Source organism: Heloderma suspectum, chromosome 2, assembly GCF_057233095.1.
Source record: "Heloderma suspectum isolate Gila_16-S chromosome 2, 16-S_ref, whole genome shotgun sequence".
NCBI lineage: Eukaryota > Metazoa > Chordata > Lepidosauria > Squamata > Helodermatidae > Heloderma > Heloderma suspectum.
Window position 1 is genome coordinate 143,824,363 of NC_139459.1, and position 15,902 is coordinate 143,840,264.

Here is a 15,902-nt window from a genome sequence, read left to right on the forward strand (position 1 = left end):
CGCTGGTGCTTTTTCGAAATGCAATTGCTGCATGGTGGACACACATTAATGAATACAGTGCTGCAACTGCTGTGAGTATAATGTGATCAAGTGCCACACAGCCAATGCATGGTATTGCAATTGCAGGAGAAGAAAAAGGAGTTTGAAAGGTATTGGGAGCAGAGTTGTGTCACTTTGTGACACAACTTTATAGTCGCTTTATAGTGCTTGCATTCCATTAGAAGTGGAAGAGTTGGTTGTAAGATGAGCCCTACTGCCTCAGGGCTTTAAAAAATGGTGCCGTGCATGCACATCAGCAAATGACTGCATTACTTTAACCAGAGAAAAGATCTTTTTTAACACAGTGACTGCATAAAGTCCACCTCTATACTTCTCTCTCCCTCTCCAACAAAAAAACATTCTCTAACCCCTCTGCAGACCAACACAAAAGCCAATGTGCCCCCTTCCCATACAACCCCTTTTGTTATGTCCTCAAGCAGAGTTTCCTCTTGCCTGGAGCCCTTCTTAACCAGGAGTAAACACCACTGACATCAATGTGGCTTACTTCTCAGTAGACATGTATATCATCATGTCAGCTACTAGTTTTCTGAGGCAAGGAAATGAATTGGGGATAATGGGGAAGCCTTGAAAAGACATTACAAACTTTATTTTTTCCAGAGGAGGTGGGGAAGCAGCATTGGTCTCACTCACTGGGCAAGACACACACAGAGAGACAGAGGGGGCGGGGAGCCCTTCACAGGCGGGTGGGAGAAAAGCCGGTAAGAAAGGCTGATCACTGCCCTTCTCCAAGCTGCTGCTGCTGCATGACTGCAAAGCCTGCCATTTATTTAAAATATTTTTCAATGTGCACCTACAAAGCTCTATACCTCCCCAGGAACAATTTAATAGGAAAAAATGTGTTCTTCACAGACGCAGGGCTCTGTAGGCGTGCACTGGCCAACGCTGTTTTTAAAAAATGAGTTGGCCAGTGATGCTTTCCCAATGATAGCTAGGAAATGGAGGACAAACCCCTGCTTCCTTTCTGCAGAGCTCCCCCACCGCCCACTGAAAGTGAAAGGTGAAGGCCGGAAGAAAGGTTGCTGAACCAGTTCTGTAGCGTGAAGCCACGCCCACCAGGATAAGTAACTCCACTGCAACATTAGCACACAACAAAATTTGTGCCGCGCAGAAACAGCGAGCCAGAAAAATACTGAGATAAAATTAGTCTGAATAAATCCAGGATATAAAGGCATAAATAGCAATGAAGAGGCTGGTTTGGGAAATGTGCTCTGCACTGTGCAAGTTAACCAGGCATGACAATGATGGGTGGAGGGGATGGGGGACCTCATGTAGATTGGCCCATGGTGCTGTGATAGACGCCTACCTGGGCATGGGCCCTGAATCTTTTTGAGCTGTCCCCAGGATCTTTAGAGCTGTCCCAATTGCCATCATCTGCCTTAATACAAGCCTGCTTCTTCCCTTTGAACTCAGTAGCCCTGCAGTTACTAGGAGACCTTAAGACTCACTCCCTTAGCAGACTAGCAGGGAGTGTTACATAAAGACTGTAAAGGAAGGCAGGACCTGCAGGCTCTACTAGCCCACTTCAGTCCACTGCCACTATCTCTCTGAGCCGGCCCTGCCAGACCCAAGAGGACTCCACTTGGTGGAGGAGACAGTAGCCACTGAATTTAGCGCTGACCCAGGAAAGAAATAGCAGCAATACTTTGAGGTAGATACAATAAGGGGTGACGGAATGAGAAGAGAAACAAGGCAAAATACAATTTATAATTCCCACAAGTTCCAATTCCCCGTTTGGAAACCCAACATAGACTAAAACAATAAAAGACTACCTAACCTAGTCTACTCACACCTCTGAGTAGGATCCTTCGTTAATGCCAGCGCTCCAACATCTTCCACACAGACCAGATGAAAACCAAAGGACAAAGAAGGATGGCTATTTGTCTCTTTTTATCTGGTTCCCTACCCAGCTTCTAGCTCTTTCATCCCCCCACCCTTCCCTCAAGGAGGATGAGCTGGGTTTTTCACACCTCTCCAGCTGTGCTGGCCCCTTGGCAGGCCAAGCTGGTTTACGACCTTGAGTCCCTGATAAGGCCTCCATCCTGGCACCTTCAATCCTGGCCTGGCCCACATCTCTTCCTCCAGGTGGCCTGACTTGTAAATCTTCTCGTAGGATCCCACTCCTTCCTACCATAAAACACTAAAACACAATCTAAAACTATACCAAGTAAAATTAACTCTTTCCCACCACATCTTTGGCCCCGTGAGGCCTTTTCCTTGACAAAGACACTAGACTTTTAAACTAGCGGGAAGACTGCCACCTTTCCTTCCACAGACTGCTCATTATTTTCATTAAGTCCAGAGTCTAAAATTGCCTAACAGCACCACTGTCACCCAGCGTTCTCAGACTGTGCCTGACTCTGCAGAGACCTGCCCAGCCAGCTGCTACTGGGCAATTGCACTTGTGCCCTGGGCCTTTGCAGGCAGCAAGGCCCTGACAAGAGGAAGAGCAAGTGCAGTAGCCAGTCACATAACAAATGGAGTGCCAGAGGCCTTCCTCCACTGTTGCTTCCTCCAAGCTGGCCCAGGCGCCTTACCTTGGGGGAAAACAGAAGTGGGGTTGCTTTCAATGAGAGTTTGAATGAGCAGCAATGTCTGAATTTGGGGCAAAGTAATGTATGAGTGTGTGGCTTGCCCTGGCTTGCTTAAGTGTGTCTGGAGCTTCATGGCTCTGCACTCATCTTTCTGGAGTGCACCTGCTTTTTGCATGATCCGTGTGGCCAGATTCTGGTGGGTGCGTGGTCCTCCTTGGCATCAGGGGTTTGCACAAGAGAAAGGTGAATAGACGTGGGAGGAGAGGAGCTTCCTGCTTTTGTGTTCAAAAGCCACAATGCCTTGTGGCACATTAAAAACTCACAAATTTACTGGGGCATAATAAGCTTTCATGGACTGGAATCCACTCTTCATGTAACTGGAGAAAAATGGCACTTGCTGACATAAATGTACAGGAGCCCTGATGATCTCTGTTGCATCTGATCCTGCTGGACTAGCTGGCTTTTGGCCCACATCTGCTTCCCCTCCTGCAGCCGCCATTGAATCTTTCTGCCTGAGGGTTTTTTTTCTGAAATCAAATACCCTCCTCTCACCTCTCCATACACCTTTTGTTTTTTTTTTGTTTTTTTTACAAATGGGGGTGTCTTTAGGAGACAGGGTCCTTTAAAGACACACACATACACATTTTAGAGCCTGAGGCAGCTGCCTCAAGCCGATTTTGGGCATCATGAAAAAGCAGCAAATAATTCATTATTTAATGTATTGCATTTTCATTGCCAGGGAAGAGGAGAGGTGTTTGTAAGATTTTCTGTCTCAGGGGCCAAAACAACTTGACTGGTTTTGAGTACTACTATGCACCTTGACTTGGGTTGTGGGGAAGGCACCATTTGCTGCTCTGCCTCAGGCCGCAAAATGTCTTGGGGCAGCTCTGGACACGGCTATAGAGATCTATGGGGTGGGAAAAGACAGCTGAGATGGTACAGGAAATTATGTGGGGTAGGGAAGCAACTGGGGGCACAGAGAGATCTGTGGATGGGGAAACATGCTCAGGATTACATCACACTTACTGTGTAATCCAAAACATGTTTACTCAGAAGTACATCATACTGACTTCAATGGGATTTACTCCCAGGTGAGTGTATATAGGACTGGATTGGAGTCTTTCTCCTTAGTAAATGAGCTCAGAGCTGCAACTTGCCTTATCCACCCTGAAGATAATTCCAATATCTGGGCCTAGAGAGAAACCTGGGGATTGATAACTTTGGTAATTTAAAAAACAACCAACCAAAACAAACAAAGGTGTCCATACTGGTCTATGTGAAATAAAAACCCAAAATCTACAGTTGGGCAATACCTTTATTGGAATTTTGGTTGGTCCTAATTAGAGATTTGAAGCCCCGCCACCCCGCAACAGAAAAATTTGAGGAAAAAAACTTTTTTGAGCACCATTTTTTGTTTTTCTGAAAAATTGGAAAAATTGAACAGCTTTGGATTATGAAATATTTTCTTATACAATTTAAGACAAAATATTTATATATTGTTACCCAGCCTTTACTCACCCCAAAATGATTTCTAAAAACTATGTAATAAGAACACTTTTATAGAATGACTAGAGATGTTAAATGTCTGGAAATAATGAAGCCATGGGGAAAAATGTTTTTAATCCTCTCTGTAAGATTCCCAGCATAGTTTGTACTTTCATTCCCTTTTAAAATTATTGACCTAAAGTATATTTTACTGGTAGACATTTATGCCCAGTTTCCCAACATGTGAATAGAGTCACCATTGTGAATTCTTGACAGTTTGGGTTTTGTTCTAGAGAGTCTTGTGTTTCTGATGCTCTAGCAGTCATTTAATGTAGTTCTAAACTATTCAGACAATAATTACACATTTACTGAGTTTACTTTTACAAGTTTTAAAATATAATGATAATGCTATGAGCAAACTAACTCTTACATAAAATAACTTTAGGAACAGAAAGGCTGCTTTATGTTCCTAAAGCAGCCCTCCCCAACCTGGTGCCCTCTGGATGTTTTGGACCACAGTGCCCACATTCCTGGCCATTGGCCATGCTGCCTGAGGCTGATGGGAGCTGAAGTCCAAAATATCTGGAGGGCATCAGGTTGTGGAAGGCTGTCTTAAAGCAACAAAGGGATTTTAAAGAGTGCTAAAAAAAAAAAAGAGTATTACTTATTTTTCAATTTTTCCAACATTCCCAATTTTTCCAGAAAAAAATGGAAAAAAACTGTTTTTTTCCCCATGGCCTCAAAATTCCCAGAAATTTTACATCTCTAGTCCTAATAAAGGTCTCCAACTATGCATTTTGGTACTTTTAGGGCGCAATCCTATGGGGATAGGCAGCCTCCTCCAAACTCGGAGGCGGCCACCTATCCAATGCAGGGCAGGAGAAGCACAGAGGGGATCGTTCCCTCCACGCTTTTCCTGCCCTGCATTTGCAGCTAGACAGCCGATTTTGCCTGTCTAGCCACAGGAAGGCGGAGTGGGGGAGGAGGCTGCTGGATGACACATAGGATGTGTTGTACCGGCATTTCCGCTTTCCCTGCCCCGGAACATCCCCTGGAATGCCCTGATTTGGCCGTTCCACACTCCTCTTCCAAGCGTGGAGCACGGTGCCATTCTGTGCTGCCTGTGGGGCAGCACGGAAGGGGGGGAAGGTCAGTTTCCAGAAACTCACATATCCTATGGCCGTCTAGCTGCTGCCAGCAGCCATAGGATTGCTCCCTAAGAGTTGAATGATCATGATGAGATGGCTAGAAACTTAATATTGTAACATTTGGTGTCGATTTTAGGATTTCAGAAAGCTAGAACCCAAGGACTGTAAAAATAAATGTGTTCCAGAATCCAAGAAACTACCAAAACAAATGATTTTAAATAAAACGAGGCGGCGGCAGCTCTCTCTGCCTCCTCACTGGTCTGTGGACCAGGAGCAGAAAAGCAATATCCTCCAGTCTTGAAATCTCTGACCAGTGCTGTTGTGCTTGTTGGTGATGGGGTGGGGGGTTGGAGAGAAGAGCGAGTGAGATTTACTCAGAAGTAAATCCCACTGTTTCATGGGGGTTATTCTCGAGTAATTGTGTAAGTTTGCAGCCTAACAGCATGGATCGTTATGGTCTACAATATATTCCCACACCCTCCCTTGCCAGTGTGACAGGTTTATTTTGCAATTCATCGAGAAATGTTTAAGGTGCCAAACAGCTCTTGGTCGGTCCCAGGCACCTCGTCCTTCCCATCTGTATTTGGGCTTGAAAGACCAAGGAAAAGTGTGGGTGCAGAGAGGGTACATTTTAAGCAAGCACAATTTGGGACATCGCACAGTTCTGTCCTGAAAACAGTCAAGAGGTTAATTAGCTTGCCTTCTACAAAATTTAACTTACATATATTTACATATGTAAATTAGCACATGCAGATGTAATTAGCACATGCAGATGCAATTAAGACGCAATTTTTTGGCTTGTGGGCCTGAGCCCTGGATCTTTTAGGTACCTAAAAATGGCCCCTGGATTGGCCCATTGTGTGAAGACAGCAGGTTGGGGAGTATGTTGCATGCTCCATCAGGGAACCAGTATCGGGGTGAAATGTGTAGGTTGGTCCCAAGCTTTATTGTTTCCCTCCTCAGCAATATGATATTGAAATGCTCCAAGAAGGGCTCCAAGAAGGGCTCCAAGGCTGATACACATACACACAAATCAAGCATCTGAGAAAATACATACAAAACAGTAGGCTAACTTAGCTAAAATGTTAACAGTTAAGAGATGGAAAGTGCTTTGTTAGAGCAAGAAACTGGTGGGTGATTTAAACGTTACAGCCTCTGGAGGGTGATTTCTGAAGAGCATTCTCACGGGGCAGCACTCCATGCAATGGGTGTAGCATATGAAAGCCACGTCTCGTGTTCATTGGCCTGGTCACGTGCAGCATCACGTGCCTCTAGCAGCTGCTTGTGCAGCAATGAACTGCGTAGCTGTGCTCAGCAGTCTGCCTATTGACTAGGGATCAACTAGCCACAACAGGACGTTCTGTTGTCACCGGACACATAAACCTCTTAATCGATCTCGCTTTATATCCGTTCGTAGTATATGTTTCTAAAGAGGGAGTTTGCACATTGGCTGTTCTTGTATCAACATACCATATGTGGTTGTATTACCCTTAATTATGTCCCTTTTTAGTTCATTTTTCCTTTCTAAGCAATAACGCCCCAACTTCTTACGCCTTTTTTCCATAAGGAAAATTACTTTCCTCCACCACCACCACCACCATCACCACCCTGATTGAAATAGGACAACCAAAATCACACAGAACATTCTTAATATGAAAGCACTGTAGACTTATATAATGGCATTATGGTGCTTGCTTTTTATGTCTAGTCCCCTCCTAATATTTCAGAACATTGTATTTGCTTTGTTCAGTGCTGCTGAACACCAAGTTGACATTTTCAGTGAGCTTTCTAGTTTGAGCCCAGAATTTATTTCATAAGTCGTTAAAGCCAATTCAGAACCCATCAGCATACATGTGATGGAAGGCCTGTGGGTGAGTGGTTCCCAAGCCTGGGAGATAGGCTCATTGCCTGTTCTGGATGGGGCTGACTCCCTCTGAAAGATCAGGTCCATAGTTTGGGGATGCTCCTAGATCCATCACTGTCGCTGGAAGCCCAAGTGGCCGTGGTGGCTCAGAGTGCCTTTTACCAGCTTCAACTGATTCGCCAACTACGGCCTCTCATGGACAGGGATAGCTTGGCTACAATGGTACAGGCGCTAGAAACCTCAAGGGTGGATTACTGCAATGCGATCTATGCGGGGCTGCCCTTGAGGCTATTCCGGAAGCTGGAGCTAGTGCAGAATGCAGCAGCTCAGCTGTTGTCGGGAGCTGCCCCTTTTCACCATGCAACTTCTTTGCTGAGGGAACTGCACTGGCTGCCTATTTGCTACCGGGCCAGGTTTAAGGTTCTACTACTAGGGTACAAAGGCCTAAACAACTTGGGACCAGGATAACTGAGAGAGCGCCTTCTCCCTTACCAACGCACTTGTCACTGAGGACATCAGAGGGCATGCTCCTGGTGGTTCCACATGGACCCATGGCCCAACTGGAGTCCACCAGGAGAAGAGCCTTCAGTGTTGTGCTGTTCTGCTATACCACAATGCCACCTAGAGGTTATGTAGCAGAAAAGCAGGAAAGGAAATGCTCCTCGTGTAGTGCTTGGATCTCAGTTCTGTGATGAAACTGAAAGTAGATGCAACGGATTAACAACCTCATGTATAAAAGCCTTTTGATTCCGCAAACCTTCTCCTGATTTCCCAGACCTACTAGTTCCACTTCTTGCTCCTCACATCATATCTTCCTTACTCGTATGGGGAGTCTTTTGGTAACCCTTTTCACATTGACTTGTCTGCTAAGGAATCCACACACATAGAATCATAGAATCATAGAATCATAGAATACTAGGGTTGGAAGGGGCCTACAAGGCCATCGAGTCCAACCCCCTGCTCAATGCAGGAATCCAAGTCAGAGCATCCCTGACAAATGGCTGTCCAGCCTCGTCTTGAAGGCCTCCAGTGTGGGAGAGCCCACTACCTCCCCAGGTAATTAGTTCCATTGTTGTATTGCTCTTACAGTCAGGACGTTTTTCCTGATGTTCAGCCGGAATCTGGCTTCCTGCAACTTGAGCCCATTATTCCGTGTCCTGCACTCTGGGATGATCAAGAAGAGATCCTGGCCTTCTTCTCTGTGACAACCTTTCAAGTACTTGAAGAGCACTATCCTATCTCCCCTCAGTCTTCTCTTCTCAAGGCTAAACATGCCCAGTTCTTTCAGTCTCTCTTCATAGGGCTTTGTTTCCAGTCCCCTGATCATCTTTGTTGCCCTCCTCTGAACGCTCTCCAGTTTGTCTGCATCCTTCTCACTTTGAATTTTGTTTCTGTCTTCCAAAGTATTAGCTATCCTGCCCAATTTTGTGTCATCTGCACATTTGATCAGCATTCCCTGCACCTCCTCCTCCAAGTCATTCACAAAAATGTTGAAGAGCACTGTGTCCTGCGGTACCCCACTCGTTACCTCTCCCCAGTTTGAGAAGGTCCCATTGATAAGCACTCTTTGAGTCCGATTCTGTAGCCAACTGTGGATCCACCGGATCGTTGTTTCATCTAGCCCACTTTGAGCTAGTTTGCTCATCAGGATATCATGGGGCACTTTGTCGAAAGCTTTGCTGAAGTCCAGGTATATGATGTCTACAGCATTCCCACGGTCTACAAGGGAGGTTACTTGATCAAAAAATGAGATCAGATTTGTCTGGCAGGACTTGTTTTTGACAAATCCATGTTGGCTTCGAGTAATCATGGCATTGTTGTCAAGCTGCTTCCAGATGGATTCCTTTATCATCTGCTCCAGAATTTTCCCAGGGATTGATGTCAGACTGACTGGTCTGTAGTTCCCAGGTTCCTCCTTTTTACCCTTTTTGAAGATAGGGACAACGTTAGCCCTCCTCCAGTGATCTGGCACTTCCCCCGTCCTCCATGATTTCTCAAATAGAATAGACAGCGGTTCTGAGAGTTCTTCTTCCAGTTCCTTTATTACTCTAGGATGCAGTTCATCTGGCCCTGGAGATTTGAACTCATTCAAAGTAACTAGGTGTTCCTTGACCATATGCCTATCGATCTCAAGCTGCAATCCTGCCCCTTCAGCCTGTACTTCGCCTTTGCCAGGGGGGTCATAGACCCTCTTTTGGGAGAAGACTGAGCCAAAGTAGGAATTGAGCACCTCTGCCTTTTCTTTGTCATCTGTTATCATTTTGCCATCCTTATTTAATAGCTGAACCACCATTTCTTTCCTCTGCCTTTTACTATGCACGTAGCTGAAGAAAGTCTTTTTGTTGTTTTTAGCATCCCTTGCTAACCTCAGCTCATTCTCAGCTTTAGCCTTCCTGACGCCATCCTTGCAATTCTGTGCTACCTGTCTGTACTCCTCCTTTGTTACTTGGCCTTCTTTCCACTTCCTGTATGTGTCCTTTTTTGTTTTCAGGTCATCCCTAAGCTTTTTGTGAAGCCACATTGGCTTCTTCTGTTGTCTTCCACCTTTTCTTCTTGTTGGAATTGTTTGTGATTGTGCCTTGAGAATTTCCTTTTTTAAAAGCTCCCACCCATCTTGGACTCCTTTTCTCGTTAGCATCGCTTGCCATGGGACCTTACTGATCATTGTTCTGAGTTTATTAAAATCAGCTTTCCTAAAATCCAGGGTACGCGTTTGACTACACTCAGCTTTTGCTTCCCTTAGAACCAAGAACTGAAGTACAACATGGTCGCTTTCCCCCAGAGTTCCTGTAACTGCTACTTTATCCACTAAGTCATCTCTGTTGGTTAGGATCAAGTCAAGGATAGCCGATCCTCTAGTTCCTTCCTTTACTTTCTGTAGGAGGAAGTTATCCGCCACACAAGTCAGGAATTTCCTGGAGGGGCCATGTTTTGCAGAATTTGTCTCCCAACAAATATTGGGGAAATTGAAGTCCCCCATTACTACTACATCAAGCTTCCTTAAAACATTGGCTGTTTGCTTTTCAAAAGTTTCATCCTTGTCTTCTCCTTGATTGGGTGGCCAGTAGTAGACTCCAACCACCAGGTTCCTTTTATTCGTTGCTCCATTTATTTCAACCCAGATGCTCTCGATGGGGCTACCAAGCTCCTCCTCCTGTATTTCTGTGCAGAGATATGTATTTTTCACATACAGTGCAACCCCACTTCCCTTTCTGTTCCTCCTGTTCTTTTTGAACAAGTTATATCCTTCAATTGCTGTATTCCAGTCATGAGAGTCATCCCACCAAGTCTCAGTTATACCTATCAGGTCATAATTTCCCTCTTGTATTAAGAGTTCAAGTTCGTTCTGTTTGTTTCCCATACTCTGGGCATTGGTATATAGACATCGAAGACCATGTGCTTCATAGTCTGGCTTTCTTCCTACATGTGTCTGAAGACTATTATTGGGCGCTATCAGAGCTGTTCTCTCCGTTGCAGTGCATGCACCTACGTCCATTGTTACCCCCAACATTACATCTCCCTTCCCCGTAGGATTCAGTTTAAAGCCCTCCTGATGAAGTTCTTCATGCTGTGGCCAAACACATTCTTCCCATCCTTTGTGAGGTGCAACCCGTCCCTAGCCAACAGCCCATCTTCCAGGAAGTATAGCCTGTGGTCCCAGAATCCAAATCTGTCTCGTCGGCACCACCTTCATAGCCAGTCATTCACCCGGAGTATTTTTCATTCCCTTTCTATCCCTCTTCTAACTACTGGAAGGATGGATGAAAAAACTATCTGGGCCCCAAAGTTCTTGAGTTTCCTTCCCAAAGCTTCAAAGTCTGACGTGATCTCTTCATAGCTCCGCTTGGCAGTATCATTTGTTCCCACATGGGTGAGAAGAAAGGGATACCTGTCAGTAGGCTTTATGAGTGCAGGCAACCTTTCAGTCACGTCTCTAATCTGTCCTCCTGGGAGACAACATACCTGGCGAGTCCACGGGTCTTCGCGACATACTTGGGTCTCGATCCCACGCAGCAAGGAGTCTCCCACTACTACCACTCTTCTCTTCTTCTTGTAGGCCTGGGTTTCATTGCCTCTGTTTGACTGACCTTCAGCCTCTTGCTCACTCTCATGCAGGTTCCCCTGTGATTCTTCCTCTGCAGGCTGTCCTCCAGTCTCATCCGCAAGTACCTGGAATCGGTTCCACAGCTCCACTGCTTCCACTGGTGCAGAGTGGCGTCTAGTTCTTCTTCTCCTAACTGTCACCCTTTTCCAAGGAGTATCCTCTACTCCATTTTTCTTCACCTCAGCATTTCCCACTGCCTCATCTTGCTGTTGCTCTTCAAGCTTCTGGTCTTCCCTTTGCTGCTGTAGTTCCCCCATTCTGTCCAAGAACTCTTCGTGTTCTCTTATTCCCCGGAGGGTCGACAGTCGCCGCTCCAGTCCACTTACTTTTTCTTCCAGCAGCGTGATCAGCTTGCACTTGTTGCAGGTGTAGGCCATGTTGTTCTCAGGCAAGAAAACAAACATTGCACACACCTTGCAGGTAGGGATGGCGGAGAATTTCTAAGAATTTCTCCACGAGTCTCGGTGAGGCCGAATGCCAACGCATTCGGCCCCCCGAAATTGGCGGTGAAATTCTCCGCCCCCCCCCGGGATGGGACTTACCTCCTGCGAATGGGCGGCAGGTCCTGGCGGCGGTTCGGCGGGGGCGGGGGCAGCGGCCGGTCTTCCGACTGGCTGCCGCCGCTGCCATTACAAAATAAAGTAAAAACAAAACAAAACCCGTGATAGGCTACGTAACGATTAACGTAGCCTATCACGGCTAGATTTCCAAAGTCAGCCGTGATAGGCTATGTTAATCGTCACGTAGCCTATCACGGGTGACTTTGGGGGGAGGGGAAAGCGCGTACGCAAATGGTGGCGGCCCATGGGCGCCGCCATTTGCGTTCCTTATTTTGGCACGTCTAGTCTACGTAAAGATTTACGTAGACTATGGCGAAAATAAGGGCAACGCTATTTGCGTTGCCCTTATTTTCACCGTAGTCTACGTAAATCTTTACGTAGACTACCCGGGCCCAAATAAGGAACGCAAATGGCGGTGCTCATGGGCCACCGCCATTTGCGTACGTGCTTCCCCCCCCCAAAGTCACCCGTGATAGGCTACGTGACGATTAATGTAGCCTATCACGGCTGACTTTGGAAATCTAGCCGTGATAGGCTACGTTAATCATTACGTAGCCTATCACGGGTTGTTGGTTTTTTTCCACTTTTTGTTTCGCGGCCGAGGAGACAGGGTGCTTCTCCCTGGCCTGAATTTCGGCTGGGCGAGGCGGGGCGCCTCCCCCCCCTCACCTGAACTTCAGGGGGAGAAGCGAAGCGCCTCCCCCCCACCGCGAAAAAAGCTGCGGCACAAGTTAAGTCCCTTTTGTACATCCCTACTTGCAGGTCACCACCACTGGAGAGTCTTGTCCTTCCATAGCCTCTTTTCCCTTTTTGTGTCTAGCTTTGTGATTGTTCTAGACTAACCTGTGCCTGCTCCTCTACTCAGTAGAGGTTAAAAGCAGAGGCCCACTGGTGTGAAAGTGTGTGTTACAAGACAAATAAATGGAAAAATGTTAGTTAAAAAAAAATGTTAGGGGCCTCCCCCTTGACCTCCCCTGCCGAACTCCCCTGGCCAACTCCTGTTTGCTCCCCCTGTTAGCTCGCTCTCTGGGAGCTTGTCTGCTTCTGTAGTCCCTGGACCAGCTGGAGCAGCTTGCTCTGCTGGCAGGTGGGAAACAGAGTGAAGCTTCCCGCCCAGTCAGCTGCTGGGAGTACTCAGGCCACACCCCTCCAATTCAGTTGGAGCTCTCAGAAGCACCTGGTGAGCTCACAGCCAATCAGAAGGATAAAGGGCAGCCCCCTGGGCTTCCTGCAGCCCACTTACCTCTTAGCCTCTGTCTCCTTTGTCTCTTCAACCACTGCAACTCCCCTGGCCAACTCCTGTTTGCTCCCCCTGTTTGCTCGCTCTGTTCGCTCCCTCTCTGGGAGCTTGCCTGCTTCTGTAGTCCCTGGACCAGCTGGAGCAGCTTGCCCTGCTCTGCTCTGCTCTGCTCTGCTCAGCTGGGAGGCGGGAAACAGACTGAAGCTTCCCGCCCAGTCAGCTGCTGGGAGTACTCAGGCCACACCCCTCCAATTCAGTTGGAGCTCTCAGAAGCACCTGGTGAGCTCACAGCCAATCATCTGCCACAGAACCCCAGTGTGTTGTCAAAGATTGGGCAGAGGGAATGTTCTAGAGCCAGTGTGGTGTAGTGGCAAGAGTGTTGGACCAGGAGCTGGGAGATCCAGGTTCTAGTCCCCACTCGGCCATGGAAGCTCACTGGGTGACTTTGGGCCAGTCACAGACTCTCAGCCCAACCCACCTCACAGGGTTGTTGTTGTGAGGATAAAATGGAGAGGAGGAGGATAATGTAAGCCGCCTTGGGTTCCTTGCAAGGGAAGAAAGGTGGGGTATAAATGCAATAAATAATAATAAAATAATAATAATAATAATAATTCTATGGTGCATATTTATTTATTTATTTATTTGTGATCTTAGTATACTGCTAAATATAATAAAATCCTTAAGCGGTTCGGTTCAGCTGGGCACTAGTCAGGTCTATTGGGCTTCACCATTGCCTTCAGAGTGCGGTCTGGAACTGACCTTCTGCAGTGTGGAAAAGAACGGTGAAATCCTGCATCATTCTGCATTTAAAGAAGGATGCCAACCAACAACCCTCACCCACAGGAAGGCTGCCATCTGACTGAGCTCCCAGTATCCTCTTGTGGCTGCATATCGCAGGCATGTTGAAGCAAAAAACTTCAATAGCGCTGGCCTATGGGCACCCGGAGCCCCACCTATATTAGAAATGCAAGTCACAGCCAGTGTCCTGATTCTAATGCAGGTTTCCATTCACATTTTTAAATGCTTCTAGAAATTGTTTGTTTCCTAATGCTGAACAAGGGCTAAAGAGAAAAAGGAATAAAACCAGTAAAATGGCAGCCTTCATTAGCTTAGCTTAGAATCAGATAAGAGGCCTGAATGGGAGGGTCCCTTCTAATGCCAAGCTTATTTCTGCTACTGAGAGGAGAGCCATGATGTCCCCATCCACTCCATCCTCCCCCCCCCCCGTGTGACTCATCTTCCTCAAGGGGAAAGCTGCATGTTGTCTCTCTGAGTCAATGATGTCTGAATGACCATGGATGGATTCCCCTCCCCCCCCTTTATATTCCCAAAGCCTTGGGGAGATGGAAGGAGAGAGCATGCTAGATGCTTCATCCTCTTTCCTTTTTCTCTTCATTGTACAGTGAAAATTACTGCAGCAGTTCCTTTTCAATTTACTTTTGTTATCACCAGGTTTTGCACCAGTGAAAGCTGTAGTTCCCAGTTTCACCCTCACATGTAATGAGTAGAATGGGAGAAGCAAAATAAGGGGGTGAAAATCAGAACAGTTTAGATTAATAGAATAAGGGAGATGTTTTCATAAGGGTGCAGACACAGGAGCACTTGTGGGAGATCCTTCATTGCAAAATATTGCAAAATTTGCTGCTGGCCTGGTCCCTATGGGCTGTAGGAGACCACAGAGGACAGAGGTCTAGAGGAATGCTAACCTGGTCATTGTTGGGCTGGAACTGGCTTTGGAATACATCAGCAATAAAAACATGCTCAGTTGATGATGAGGGTAGCCAGTGGAGAACGAGAAGTTCTAGCTAAGGCTGCAGACTGATTCCAGATGTTGCCACTGGATCGAGGTAGTCATGTACCAGGGAGCAGACTGGAACTCATGTACCGGGGAGCAGACTGGATGCTGAAAACAATGCCGGTCAGTTTCCAACTTTGGATAGGGGGCACAATCATGTTTACTTTGGGCCCCTTAAATCTTCTCAGAAGCCTTGGAGCTTTTCTATATGAGGCTGTTAATCCACTGTATGTACGTTTAGGTTTGTTGCAGAATTGAGATCCGAGCACTACATGAAGAGCATTTCCTTTCCTGCTTTTCTACTACGTAATCTCTAGGTGGCACTGTGGTATAGCAGAATAGTGCAAATGCACAAGTGGAAACAGAGTTTTCTTTAGCTTTCTTTAAATAATACAAGAGACATTTATTGTGCGCTCATCTTTCTCTACTCATCATTTCCTGTTCATCGTTCCTTACTCGTCATTTCCTACTAACGACAGGTATCCTGATTAGGTATCCTGATTACCTATTCATGATATCTTGATTAGCAAACTAGCTAAAAGTGGGCTAGATGAAACAACTGTCAGGTGGATCCACAATTGGCTACAGAATTGGACTCAAAGAGTGCTTATCAATGGGATCTTCTCAAACTGGGGAGAGGTAATGAGTGGGGTGCCTGCCACAGGGCTCAGTCCTGGCTGCAGTGCTCTTCAACATTTTTGAGGGAATGCTTATCAGATTTGCAGATGACACAAAATTGGGTGGGATGGCTAATACCCTGGAAGACAGAAACAAAATTCAAAGTGATATTGACAGACTGGAGTGCTGGGCAGAAAACAACAGAATGAAATTTAATAGGGATAAATGCCAAGTTCTGCACCTAGGAAAAAGAAACCAAATGCACAGTTACAAGATGGGGGATACTTGGCTTAACAATACTACAAGCGAGAAGGATTTTGGAATTGTTGTAGACCACAAGCTGAATATGAGCCAACAATGTGATGTGGCTGCAAAAAAAGGCAAATACTATTTTGGACTGCATTAACAGAAGTATAGCTTCCAAATCACATGAAGTATTAGTTCCCCTCTACTCAGCACTGGTCAGGCCTCATCTGGTGCATTGTGTCCAGTTCTG